We start from the raw sequence: 12,140 nt of genomic DNA, 5'->3' as shown, positions 1-12,140 counted from the left end.
GGAATTTATATATATAGCCATACGTACACACATGCATGCATGAATATAAAAAGCACTTTCTCTGATGGGTTCAGAAATGCAAGGAATATTACACAGATGGAGAGGCTGATTTATTCTTTCTGGAGCAACTTTAAGGCAATCTGTATTTCCCCTCCTCTCCTGTTTAGAAACAATGCCAAACAAGAGGTTCAAGAAGATATACAATAAACTTCAGCTACTGATCTGTCTCCTCTCCGGACTTGACCCAGGTTGAACATCACTTACACAATTCAATCATTTTAAGACGTGGCACCCTGGTGTATCCAAATGGATATCCCCTATATCAGGCCCAGAAGTGAACAGAGTACAAGACTCATGTTTAATTTTCAGCATGCAAGTACTTTGCTGAATAAGGCTTTGCCCAAGCATGTGCATTTCTGAACCAAGGGTTCAATCACATCTGTTTAGTGGACATTTAGATAAAAGCAATGCAAACAACAGAAGCGTCCCTTGCTGCTTCCTGCAACACCTCGAAAAAGCCCTGATTATCTAGGTAAGAACAACATTTATTTCAGCAGAGTCAAAAGCAAAGTTTGCAAGAGCCTGTGTAACGCGTGCCCATGGCACTAAGCATGCAGCAGCTTCTGTGCCCTGGGTGCTGTGCCCTGGTCTTAGACCCTCGTAAGATTCAACCTTGTGTATGTGGAGCTGGATAAGTATGGAGAACCAGCAAGTTTGTGACTTGCTCTCAATTTACTATGATTCATGTTGTACAGCTGGGAATGCTCACAGTTTCTACAGTCTTTTTCCCAAACCCTTCTTTGGGTTTTCGGGGTGGTTTTTTTGGTTGTTGTTGTTTTGTTTGGGTTTTTTTAATGTTAGTATTTGTTACTTGTTTTATGTCTCAGCTCTAACTCTTTGGGACATACCTACACTATCCTCTTAACTATTTGTTGTACCATGGCCCAAGTCTGGGCTACGTTCCCCAGCAGGGAGCTCTGGTGCTGCTGCAGCACAAACCACAGGTACCAGCACTGTGCTATGAATTTCTTGTTACTGCTAATGACTCTCCCAGTCAGTTACAGCTAAGGGTCTGACATCCCAGGCCTGATGTGTGAGCCCTTGGTGGATCTGCAGGGAGCTGACAGACCCAGGAGTGCAGCTGGGAGTGGAGCCCTTTGGGGTTAACTTTGCAAGGGTTAGGTCACAGAAATACCAGCCCAGCTGCAGAGCATGCCTGGGGGAGTCAGAAAGTGATGCCCCCTTCCCGGCTCCTCTGTGGATCTGGAGAGGCATCATAAACCATCTCCTCTGTTTCCACAGAGCGCTCTTCTGATCCTGCACAGCCAAACCCATGCTTGGCAAGGGGAGAATGAGCCAGACCTCCTTCCATCTGGAAAATCACCCTCCTGCTCTCCATGCACAGGAGGATGTGAGGGGAAGTATCAATCTGCTCCTCACAGTTAGCTCGCCCTGATCAGCGTGCAGCATGGAGGCCTGACCATCGAACCTCTTGGGGTCTTTTGTAGTAGTCAGCAAACAGGAAAAGACAAATGGCCTGCCACTGAGGTCCCGAGGAGCTTTGCCTTGGGAAAGAAGGAAGATGAACATGCTACCTCTCAGGCTTGCCTTCCTTGAAAGGAAAATATGTGGTGTTAGCTGGGGGAGCGGCCAGATCTGGAAGGCCATATGCTGGTTTTGGCTCACTGAAGAAACCCAGCATCTGGTTCAGCTCTGTTTCAAAGTTAAAATTTCTTAAATGGAGCCAAATATTTAAATAACATTAATAATATTTCCTGAATATTAACTACGGTATATGGTGAAATGACTGCTGTACCTGCAATAAAGGGCTTTTAGGGCCTGTGAGCTGCTCGGTCTCTCTGTCGGCATTTACACAGTTGTGCAAGCCAACTATTCACTGTGTGGCACACGATTTCAACTACACATTGGCTGCTTAATTAAAAGTGCTGCTTTAAAAAAAGCAGTGGTTTGGGGTTCAGGTTTGGGTTTTTTTAGTAACAGATAGTAATCTCTGCACTAAAATGCTGAGTGCTAAGAAGTAATAAAAATTTATGAAACACATACAAACTCAATAAAATATTAGTTAAAAATTCATGACACGGTATGTCATTTTATGTCGGGATGCACAAAAACGCTGCTCAGAACTATATGTGGGGGGAGAAAAAAACTCTAACATACTTTGTGGAGGCGATGCCAATTTCCACTAATTATCTGGCATTCTCTTTTTTCAAGTGGGTGGGAGCTTTGTGAAACCTTTTCAGCCTTCTCTCGCGTTGGTGAACACCCTAAGTTTCAAGCTACCTGAATTTCTCCGAAGGGTGTGGTACATGTGTAATGTTTGGAAGGCGAATAGAAGACTCAGTGGGATCCTGGTGCTTATCTGACAGAGGGCATCTCAGGCAATCTTCTCCTCCAGAACATTTTCGAGATCCCCTTTCACTCTGCAGTGCCAGAATGGTGTGGTTAGCCTAAGTGATCCTGGTAACGAAAGCAGGTCTCAAAGCAGTTTACCCCAGAACAAGGAAGTTTTGTGATTTGACCATTTACAAATTAGAAACTTGAGATGTGCACAGGTGTTTAAACGTGGATATATTAGATAAAAATTCAACAGTTAGGTCGATTACTTTCAGATGTCTCCAAATTACCTGTGTGACAGTCTGATGGCAAGCCTTTCACCCCCCCACCCCAAGATCATCCTAAGCACAGGGCCATTGCTGGCAGCAACAGGAGATGGAGGAGGGAAGTTTCTACCAGGTTTGCTTCCAGAGAAGGTTGTCCTGGATGAAGCCCCCAGCTTCAGAAGTAATGTCCCATGGCAGAAGCCCATGAGAAGACATGTGTCTCTCCCTGGCGCTGGAAAGAAGTGCCCTCTCAGGGTGACAGCTTTGCTTCCTCCCCAGAATTTGCCGCTGACTAGCTCTGGCAATGCTCTTCTCAATTTTCTGGCTTCTCTGACACCCATTCATAGGTTCCTCATTCTCCCCATGTATTACACAGTCAACTCTCAATTACCTGTGGGTGGTTTATCCAGGTGGCTGATAAACCATGGATGTTGGGATGCAGAGCCAGCACAGATCTAGCCAAGCTTATTAACTCTTATGTAGTGTTGCTCTGCTGCTGCTTGGGCCAGCTGGGATTCAGGAGAGGTACCTACCAGGCTAAGGTACCTGGATATGCACAGGGGCAGCTGGGCTGACCCTGACTTGACTTTCCTGCCAGACCTTCCTGCATGGAGACAGCATCACACCTGAGCCGAGCTGCTGAGGCTGGCTGGTCCAAGAGAATTCCTGAGGAGCTGCTGAGACATCTTGGTGCTGGGACCTCAGTGCTTTTTGCTGTGCTTGTGCTGATTTTGTTCACCATGCCTCACTTTAGGCACATACATTTTTAAATCCTGCATGACTTGCCCAAGATTTCAGAGCAAATCAGTGGCACAGCCCGAATTCAGGCCTCCTGCCCCATGGCCCACATAAAATGGGTGAGAATCTCCCATGCTAAGTGGGAGCTCCATGGGTTTCCCAATAGCATGCAGTGGTGTGGGATTCAGCTGGAAGCATTGCTGTCACTGTTGCTATACTGTAAATGTGATCTGAAAATTTCAGAAAACCCCCTTTTTTTTAACTCTCATTTACTCTCTGTTCTCCCATTTCCTATATTTTGTTTCTCTTTGAAGGACAGGAAACTTGCATTGATCCTAAAGCAAAATACCAATTTAAAATATCAGACTCAGACATGCAGGCCAGAGCAGATGCTGACTACTCATAGAGCAATTGCATCTGGATACATTTAATATTATGTCCTCACATTTTTATGTTCAGTTTTTACGCTTGTCAGCAGATTACTTATTTCCCAAATGTGGTTTTTCTGGATTGGACCTGACAGTCGTGGCACAGTGCATGAAATCTACTTTGGGAGCATGGGATGCTCAAGCCATGTGACCCACAAGTTAGCTTCATGGAGTGATATAAGAAAAAAAGTATGCACAAAATGCAGGTCTTTCACATTACATAGCTGGGAAAGCGCAGGTCTGTTTTTATCAATGAGTCTCTGGGCTGCTTTCTGCCTGGATGGCTTAGAAATTTCCTATTTCATCTCGGTGCCCAACGGTGACCTCAGTGTTTTCAAGAAGAACAGAACAAATAGCTGATAGAAAAAGGAGTTAAAGTAGCCTTTCTGAACAAATAAATTGGCAAGTGTATCTAATAATTGCATGGGTTCAGCATTTTTCTGCGATAAATGAGTAAACTTTAAATGTATCTCTGAGATGTACTATCACAGGCATTGCCATGGGCAAGTTTTATCCAATGATGAAACAGCAAGGCCTTGTGAGATAAAGATGATAGAAGGGGTACTATCAGGTGGCAGCTGGGTAATTACAACTCTCTATTTGGGCTCTGTAGTGATGCTGCATGTGATAAGTGGAGAATAATGAAGAAAAAGGAGTAGTGATAATACAGGAGCTAAATGGTAGAAAATAGCCTATCATAGCCCACAGCCCTCTGAGTGCCTATGGGGACTTTGAACTATCTTCTTCAGTTTTCAGCCACAGAAAAAATACTCTCTCTTTCTTCTTCCTTTGCTAAATTTATGTCTGGTGGGACAAAAGGGAAAACTGAAAGGAAATCAAGGGTATGTGAAGAGAATATGACCTTTGCAAATAACACTGAAGGTCACTGTGTAATTATTCTAAAGTAAAAGTATCCTGTAATCTTGTCTGTACCCACAAAAGATGTAAGACCATTTTTTAATGTGATTCCAAACAATTTTGTTGGGGATCATGGTTTATGAAAGGTCAGCTAAAGTATTTCTAATTATATCTTGTCTAGCTCTTTGCTCAGAAGAACACAAATGCCATTTGTTATGATAGAGTCAAACTCTGATTAAAGCAAAAGACTGTCAGACAAACTCATCACACATAAACAAAAATACTATTTCTGGAACACTAGCTTTTGTAGCTTTAAAAAAAAACAACACAGGAGGGGAAAATACCCTGGAGCTGGTCATTGAAACTTTGACCCCAGTTTGTTCCTTTTTATTTTTTCCCTACATATAGTACTTTATAGCTCCCGGTGAACTTGGCACAGTTTTCCAGCTATCTGGGCGTCTCTCTTGGCAAATTTTTTACCTCCCTGGGAAAGATATTGGTTCCACACACTTCTTTTACTTGGGAGTCTGATATCTAAATGCCGGTTACCCTGCATGTGATATAGAGCAGTTGTGCACATGCATGCATTTGTATGTGAGGCAACTGCACATAAAATAGCTGCTGCTTAGAGATGAGCCACATACTGGTTTGTTTGGGTTTTTTTAGTACTTAGCTAAACAGCTAGAGTAAGAAGTGTACTGAGCATCATTCATGTATGTTCATGGTTTTTTTTTCTTCTTAGGATACTGTCTCTGCATTACAAACAGACCTGATGTAATGGAGCACCTCACATAGCAGAAGGTGAGGTTGCATCAGCACATTGCCAGGATGCCGAGTGAGTCTCTTAGGAATAGAAAGATTTAAAATGAGACATTTCTTAGTATAGCAAATGGTGATGTTTATTGACCAAGACTTTAGTGAAGCCAGTATTGAAAGCAAGGAAATTTTATACAGTACCTTGATTTGGGAGGCTAGTAGCTTGTTGGTAAAACTGAGAAAATCCTACTCAGTTTTAGGGTAAAAAAATGAACTGAACTCTTGTTCTCATCATGACAGAACCTGACTGGAAGTATGACAAAAGCATTTATGCATTACAGAAATGAATGGCATGTAATAAAATATTTACAACTGAACAGATTGGTTTTTTATAGACTGAAATGCCACAAGGGAATGAAGAAGGAAATTCACACACACATTAAAAAAAAAACTTTTTAAAGTTTATACCTGATTGTGATGATTTCTATTATATGATTAAATTATAATGTCCATTTCAAATTTTTTTAAAAATCATTACTGTGTTTAGTGAGGCACTGAGATGACTCACACCAAGTCCAACCCTTCCTCTGATTTAAGATAAAAGTCCTGGTGAAAAACAGGTATGTATCACAAACCAGAAGTTCACAGTGGAAAGAAGTGTTAGGCCATCTCAGTCAGCAAGTGTAGTTTCTTATTATTGACTGCCTCCTGTTCCACTGGAGTAATGGAGTTTTGTCATTGAGCCATGAGGCCTTATTTATGTACAGGTCACTTAGTGCTTTGGCCGTGTAAGTGAGATACCACTCTGACCATTTGGCTCTGCAATAGTGGTGAGATTCCCTAGGAAGGATTCATCTCACCTACCTTTGCACACCTAGAAATTAGGCATCCGAGTTAGCTACCCGGCTTCCTTTTTCAGCCAATGGGGAGAAACTGGCACCTTCAGAAAGAAAATTATGCAACCTGTGTCAGACATCCACCTTAAGGAAGGATCGATTGCCCTCTGGACATACCTATCCATCCAGACTGAATGCCAGGGGAGCGACTGGCTTAGACATTTAACTTTTAGATGACTGAAGACAGATAAAATGAATTGCATCCTGCCTTTAAAGGAGATTTGTGTCCAGTGAGATCAAGACAAGTCTCTAAATTTGGACATTTCTTCTATTTTAAATCATGCTAAGTGCCTCCCAAACCACAGTGATGAATAACCTTATTGTTGTTCATCTCAGTCAGTCTGGCTTGCATTTCACACTTTGGCTATACAAAGCTTACACAGAGCTCTTCAGGTGGCCGTGATGGCCTAGGCAGTCCCCTGTTCCTTCTCCTAAACCCCGTCCTCCACTGATCATTTCTGCGGTCACATAGTGAAGCAGACTAGGACACTGGCCTGGCTGAAGAATGAGTAGTGGAAAAAACGTTGTTCTCTATTCTGACTCAAATGACCATACAAACAACTACATTGGAAAAACGGAAGAAATACCCAAAAAGCAGCACGAGGGCTGGAGACTGCTCCCAGGCAGTCTCCACTATATGCCTTTCCTTTCTGTCATCCTTTTTTCTGGACTCAACTCTAAAATCCTTGTCAAGGTTTCACCATCTTGCCTGATCCCTGTAGTTTTCTCCTTGTCACCCACACTACTCTTCATCTCTTTTTCTAGCCTCTCTTCCTCACTGCATTCCCTCTCTAAGAAATCTACTTACTTTGGGGAGCAGCAGGAAACAACTACGAAAGAATCAAGGGCTGTTTACCAGTCCTACAGCTCAGACAGATGTTTGTTGGCAGGATCCATCATTTTCTGAGACTGAAAATCCACAGCTTTTTCCTCACTTGTGATGATGGCATAATGACTGTCCCTGTGCTCACTCTGGCCATTTTGGTCTGCTCTCCTATTGCCCTTTGGTGGCCAGATGAAGTTCACAGCTTATAAACAAGTGTGTCAGCAAAACTGAGGGAGCAAGCAGTGGCTAGGAGGGAAGAGGGGAATGGGAACGCCTTAAATGGACATACTGACTGCAGAAAATATACTGTCCAGCTTTGAAAATCCAGGTGTGTAAAGGAAGAACTGCCCCACAGATTGAACTTTGCATTGGTTAGGGAAATTATTTAATTTTGGATAACCAGTTTTGAGGCTTAACATCAAATTGGCCTCTGACATTGCCTTCTGAAATGGTGTACAGAGCAAAACTTGGCACGTTTTTGACCTAGCAAGGTATCAGCATTTTAGCTCAAACTAAGACTGCACCTTCAAAGTATTTTTCCTGGTTGCCCTTACTTGTTGGGCTTTTGTCCACCTGGTTCGCATCACACCTTAGTGTGCATCGGCTTTATTCCTGTTGGGTCAGCCTAACCCAGAAGACGTGCTCCAGAAGCACACGTACGGTGCTCCCACTGCTTATGGGCATTCAGTCCCTGGGCCTGTGCCACAGCTAGTCCAGATTCACCCTCTCTGAAATGCAGTGTGGATATGGGATCCTCAGCACTGTTTTACCCTGTCAGTCTGCCCCTACTGGTCCAAATGACTTTGCCAATGGAGATGTATCCTGTATATTACCCAACGCAATCAAAATAATTTCCTCCTCTGAAGATGCTGAAACAAGGTCAGAAATCAACTGCCGCTTTTGCAATATGAAACAGACACCAGGACCAGCCTTTGAGTCAGATGATCAAGACAAGTTTTAGTTTTGCAGTCCTGATATCATCCCTGTCAAAAATTAGTTTTCCCTTGGCTGTTTGCAGTCTTAGATTGCACTCTTACTCAATAAAATGTACACCCATTATACATCACTTTTACACCTGGATATAGTAGTTTATAGATATGAAATCCTACACCTATATACTTGCTCTGTACTGCTTCCTAATTTCTTCTTTTCCTGCCAGTGTCCTTTTACCTCCTGAAATTACAAGGCCCATACCAGGGAAACGAAGTCAGAAATCTTCATAATTTTTAAGTGTATTCATAAAGGCAGGGAATAATCTGTTCTCTGTGTTCCTGGTAGATAGGACAAGAATTGATGAGCTTAAATTTCTGCAAAGGGGATTTAGGATAGTCATTAGGAAAAATTTTCTAGTTAAACCTTGGAATAGATTGCCTAGGGAGGCTGTTGGATCTCTATCACTGGTGTTTTTTTCAAGAACAGGTTAGACAAGTGTCTGTCAGGAATGTCATAGGTATACTTTATCTTGCCTTGAGGGGGTGGAGGGAGATGACCTCTCTAAGTCCCTTCCATCCTCTTTTTCCTGTGGTCTTCCAAGGTATTCTGAATGCCCTATTTATCTCTATCTGTGCATCTCAGCATTTCTAATACAATGTTTAGCCAGGACTGAGATTTGAAAATTCATAATCCTCTAGGACCGGCGATCAGTCAGAAGTATGTGTCTTGCTTATCCATTGATGCTTAACACTAGTGTAGACACTGGTGATCAGCTATTGATTGACTCTGGCTGGAATGCTAAATGAAAAACCTGTTGATAACACCATTAAGACCAACTAGATTATTTATACCACCAATTTTTGAAGCCTTTCTTTTGGTCAACAGAAATACTTTATCAGCCAGTGGTTCTCTAAAACTGACAGACTTAAAACACCAAAACCTATTTTCCTGTTAAATGCTTCAGTGTACTGGGCAACATGATGATTTTACACCAAAGAAAATCACACTAACATTGCACTGAAGACAGAATGTTGTTCATTAACAACGCAAACCCCTGAAACATGGAAGAAAACCAAAATGTGAGTGGTTTTGTACACCGATCTCATGTTGTGATACAGTGGTCTCCTCTTACCCGTTTCTATGTGTCAATGCAACAGGCTATTTCCTTCCTATTTCTCCCTCCTTCCCATTTCCTTCCTGGCTAGTGTTCCTTGCCTGTTTAGTCTTCAGTAAGACATGAGTTCGTGCCCATGAACTTGACAGCAGTGTGGTTTGGGACACGAGGAAAGCTGCCCAAAGCCACCTGTTGAGAATGCGGCCCTCCACTGGAAATACAGAGGTATGTGGCGCTGAAGAACTGTCCTGCACAACACTAACTGAGCAATTAACCAAAAGCCACCATCCTCATTTTGTGTCCAGCTCTGACGCCTGACTGAATTCAAGGGTTTCTCCCAAGTTAAAACTTCTGGTTATGCTATGCTGTGTGATAGGATAGGACTCAATGAGGAGAGCTGCTCTCCACATCTCTGAGAGATATCTCCTATCTTGTTTGAAAGCTGATATACCCTCCAACTCTGCCAAAGCTATTTTAGTTAAGCTACAACAACTCAATTGGCTAAATCCTTACTAGTGATATGTGGTTAGAGATCACCCAGAGCTGATAGTGGGACTGTAGATCTTGTCCTTAAGAAACTTTAAGATCTTTATTATTTTCCCAGAAATGTCAGTGGGAAACTTAATAATAGCAAAGGATGGGCAGGGACTGATTTGTTAGCAATGACATCAATTCAAATGTGCATCAAAACACAGCGGCCTGACAGAGATGAATGACAAAAAAACAGTGCTCCCACAAAAATTCTCATTCTTGCTGTACAACAGGCAATTATTTCACTTAATCAAATTTTCAATTAAGCTGCCTACAGTGTCAGGAAGCCACAAAGTTGTTTAATAGAGAGCAGTTAGAATGGGCTGGTGAGGAAATATTTAAGCTGAACTGATCCTGATGGGATTTCCCAGGCTCAGGAAATTCTCACATAAAGGACATTATGGCAAGGAAATGAGTTGGCTTTAGAAGTACTAAATCTGTAAACTTATTTTCTAGATTTGAAATCTTGAGCTGAAATCAGCACATTATTGGTTACTTTTGCAATGCACGTATTTTACACATTTAAAAATAGGTAGAGCTTCAGTAATTGCTATCTAAAAATTGATTCCCTTTATTATATTAAGATACAAATCTGAGAAACCTAGAGTTCTTCTCAGAAATGTTGCTCTGTGTCGGACAGAAAGGAGTAGAGGTGTCCATGCCATTATATGGTAGACTACTTGAACTATACACATTTTTGAAGAGTAGATGTGAAAGCAAATGGGTGATCTCTCAAAACTCTTGCTTTCAAATTCCTGCCCTGCAGTAGACATTTAGCCCATGAACAACCAGTCAGAGAGCAATTCAGGTTTCTTAACACAAAGACATTTCAGGTGTCCTATTTGGTATACTGCCCAGCCTCCATCTCTGCTCCAGCAGACTGTGTGGCTCCTGTAGGTCCTGCCTATATCTGCCAGCCCCGTGCAGATGTTTTGGATACCTTCAGATGTTTATAACAGATGCTTATATTTAGGCTCATGAATTGCACCTTTGATTTGTACGTGCTCCACTTTTCAGCCTATAAAATGATAAAATAAGCCCCACTTTCTCCCAGCTTCAGCCTGTGCCACCGTTTGCAGAGCTGACACAAATGTTTGGAGTTCTGAGAATGCCAAAGGTGTTTCCAGAGCAAAAATCTCATGGATTAGGTTGAAGTCTGTGCCCAGAACTTCTCAGGAGATACTTAGAGGAGGCAACTGTCTGCTCTTTGTGGATGGCTAATTCCCTCCTCTGAAGCATCTTTCATAGCTTCATCATAGGCTACATGGTCTGGCCCCTGTGCTGACATCTGTTCTAGAGAGGTTGCAAACCCTCCAGAAGGAGGGCTTTTCCCTATTACGTGTATGCACAGGGGTGCCTGCAGCAGGCCATGGCCTTGGCTAGAGCCTCTCATTGTTCTGTAACAGGACTAAATTGTACCAGCTTCCACTCATTAATTGCACACTGAAGATAATTTGTGTAGAATGGCACTATATGCCAATAATATAAAGCTATTCTTTGCTTGGCATCCAAACAAATAGAAAATTCTTCTAAGAGACAATTTTTTTTTTGTTCTGTAAAGAATTTCAGTAAGGTATCTTTCATTTTCAAAAGTCAGTCTTCTCCCTATTTAAAGGTATTAAGCAGTCCTTCATTCTGGTGACTGCTTTTCAAATGCTTCAGGCTCTCAGATCATCAGAGATCAAGAATATCACCCACTGTCCCTCTTTGGAACTGGGATTTGTGACAGCCCATGGTAAACGCTCTGGAACCGGAAAATATTCCACAGATAATTTAACTGCACCGAATTATTTCAGAAAGTGTTTATGTAAGAGGACTCTGCTCTTCAGTGATACACTTATTGATTTGATATAAAGAGAAAGTATTCATTTTCTGGTTGCATTATTTTATCATGTTAGCTTTCTATTGAATTTTACTTTTTGTTGCCCAGGGAATTTGTTCTCAAAACAAATGTATTAGGTACTCAATTTGAAATGGTTTTATTGAATTTCTGATTGTGCTTTTCCCTGCAGCTGACTTCCATTTAATACATCCATCCTTTTGGTTTAAATATTTCCTTGAGTAGGAATTGACTGCTGAAAGGACTATAGCATCAGGATATCTACCACTCCATCCATTTTTAAACATTTCCCCCAAGTAACTAGCTCGGTCACTCTAGGACCCCAGCAAGAAAGTCTGTAAGTCTCCAGACCTGATTTCTCACCACTATACCATTTCTTGGCCTCCTGGGATCAAGGGAGCCAAAAGCAATCTTAACTACCATGAAACGGAGGAGCTGCTCCCAAGACCCATACTGGCCTGCTCAGTGATCTCAGATTAGTGACCTCCCATCAATGGGAGCTCAGAAAGAGCTTCAAACTCTCTGCCTCACACTTAGTAGTGAAATGAGCAAAAAACAGCCAACAAAACAGCCAACCCTGGCACACGGTTGGTGGAAGT

This window comes from Falco biarmicus, chromosome 2, assembly GCF_023638135.1.
Source record: "Falco biarmicus isolate bFalBia1 chromosome 2, bFalBia1.pri, whole genome shotgun sequence".
Taxonomy (NCBI): domain Eukaryota; kingdom Metazoa; phylum Chordata; class Aves; order Falconiformes; family Falconidae; genus Falco; species Falco biarmicus.
Note: the sequence above shows the minus strand (reverse complement) of the source record.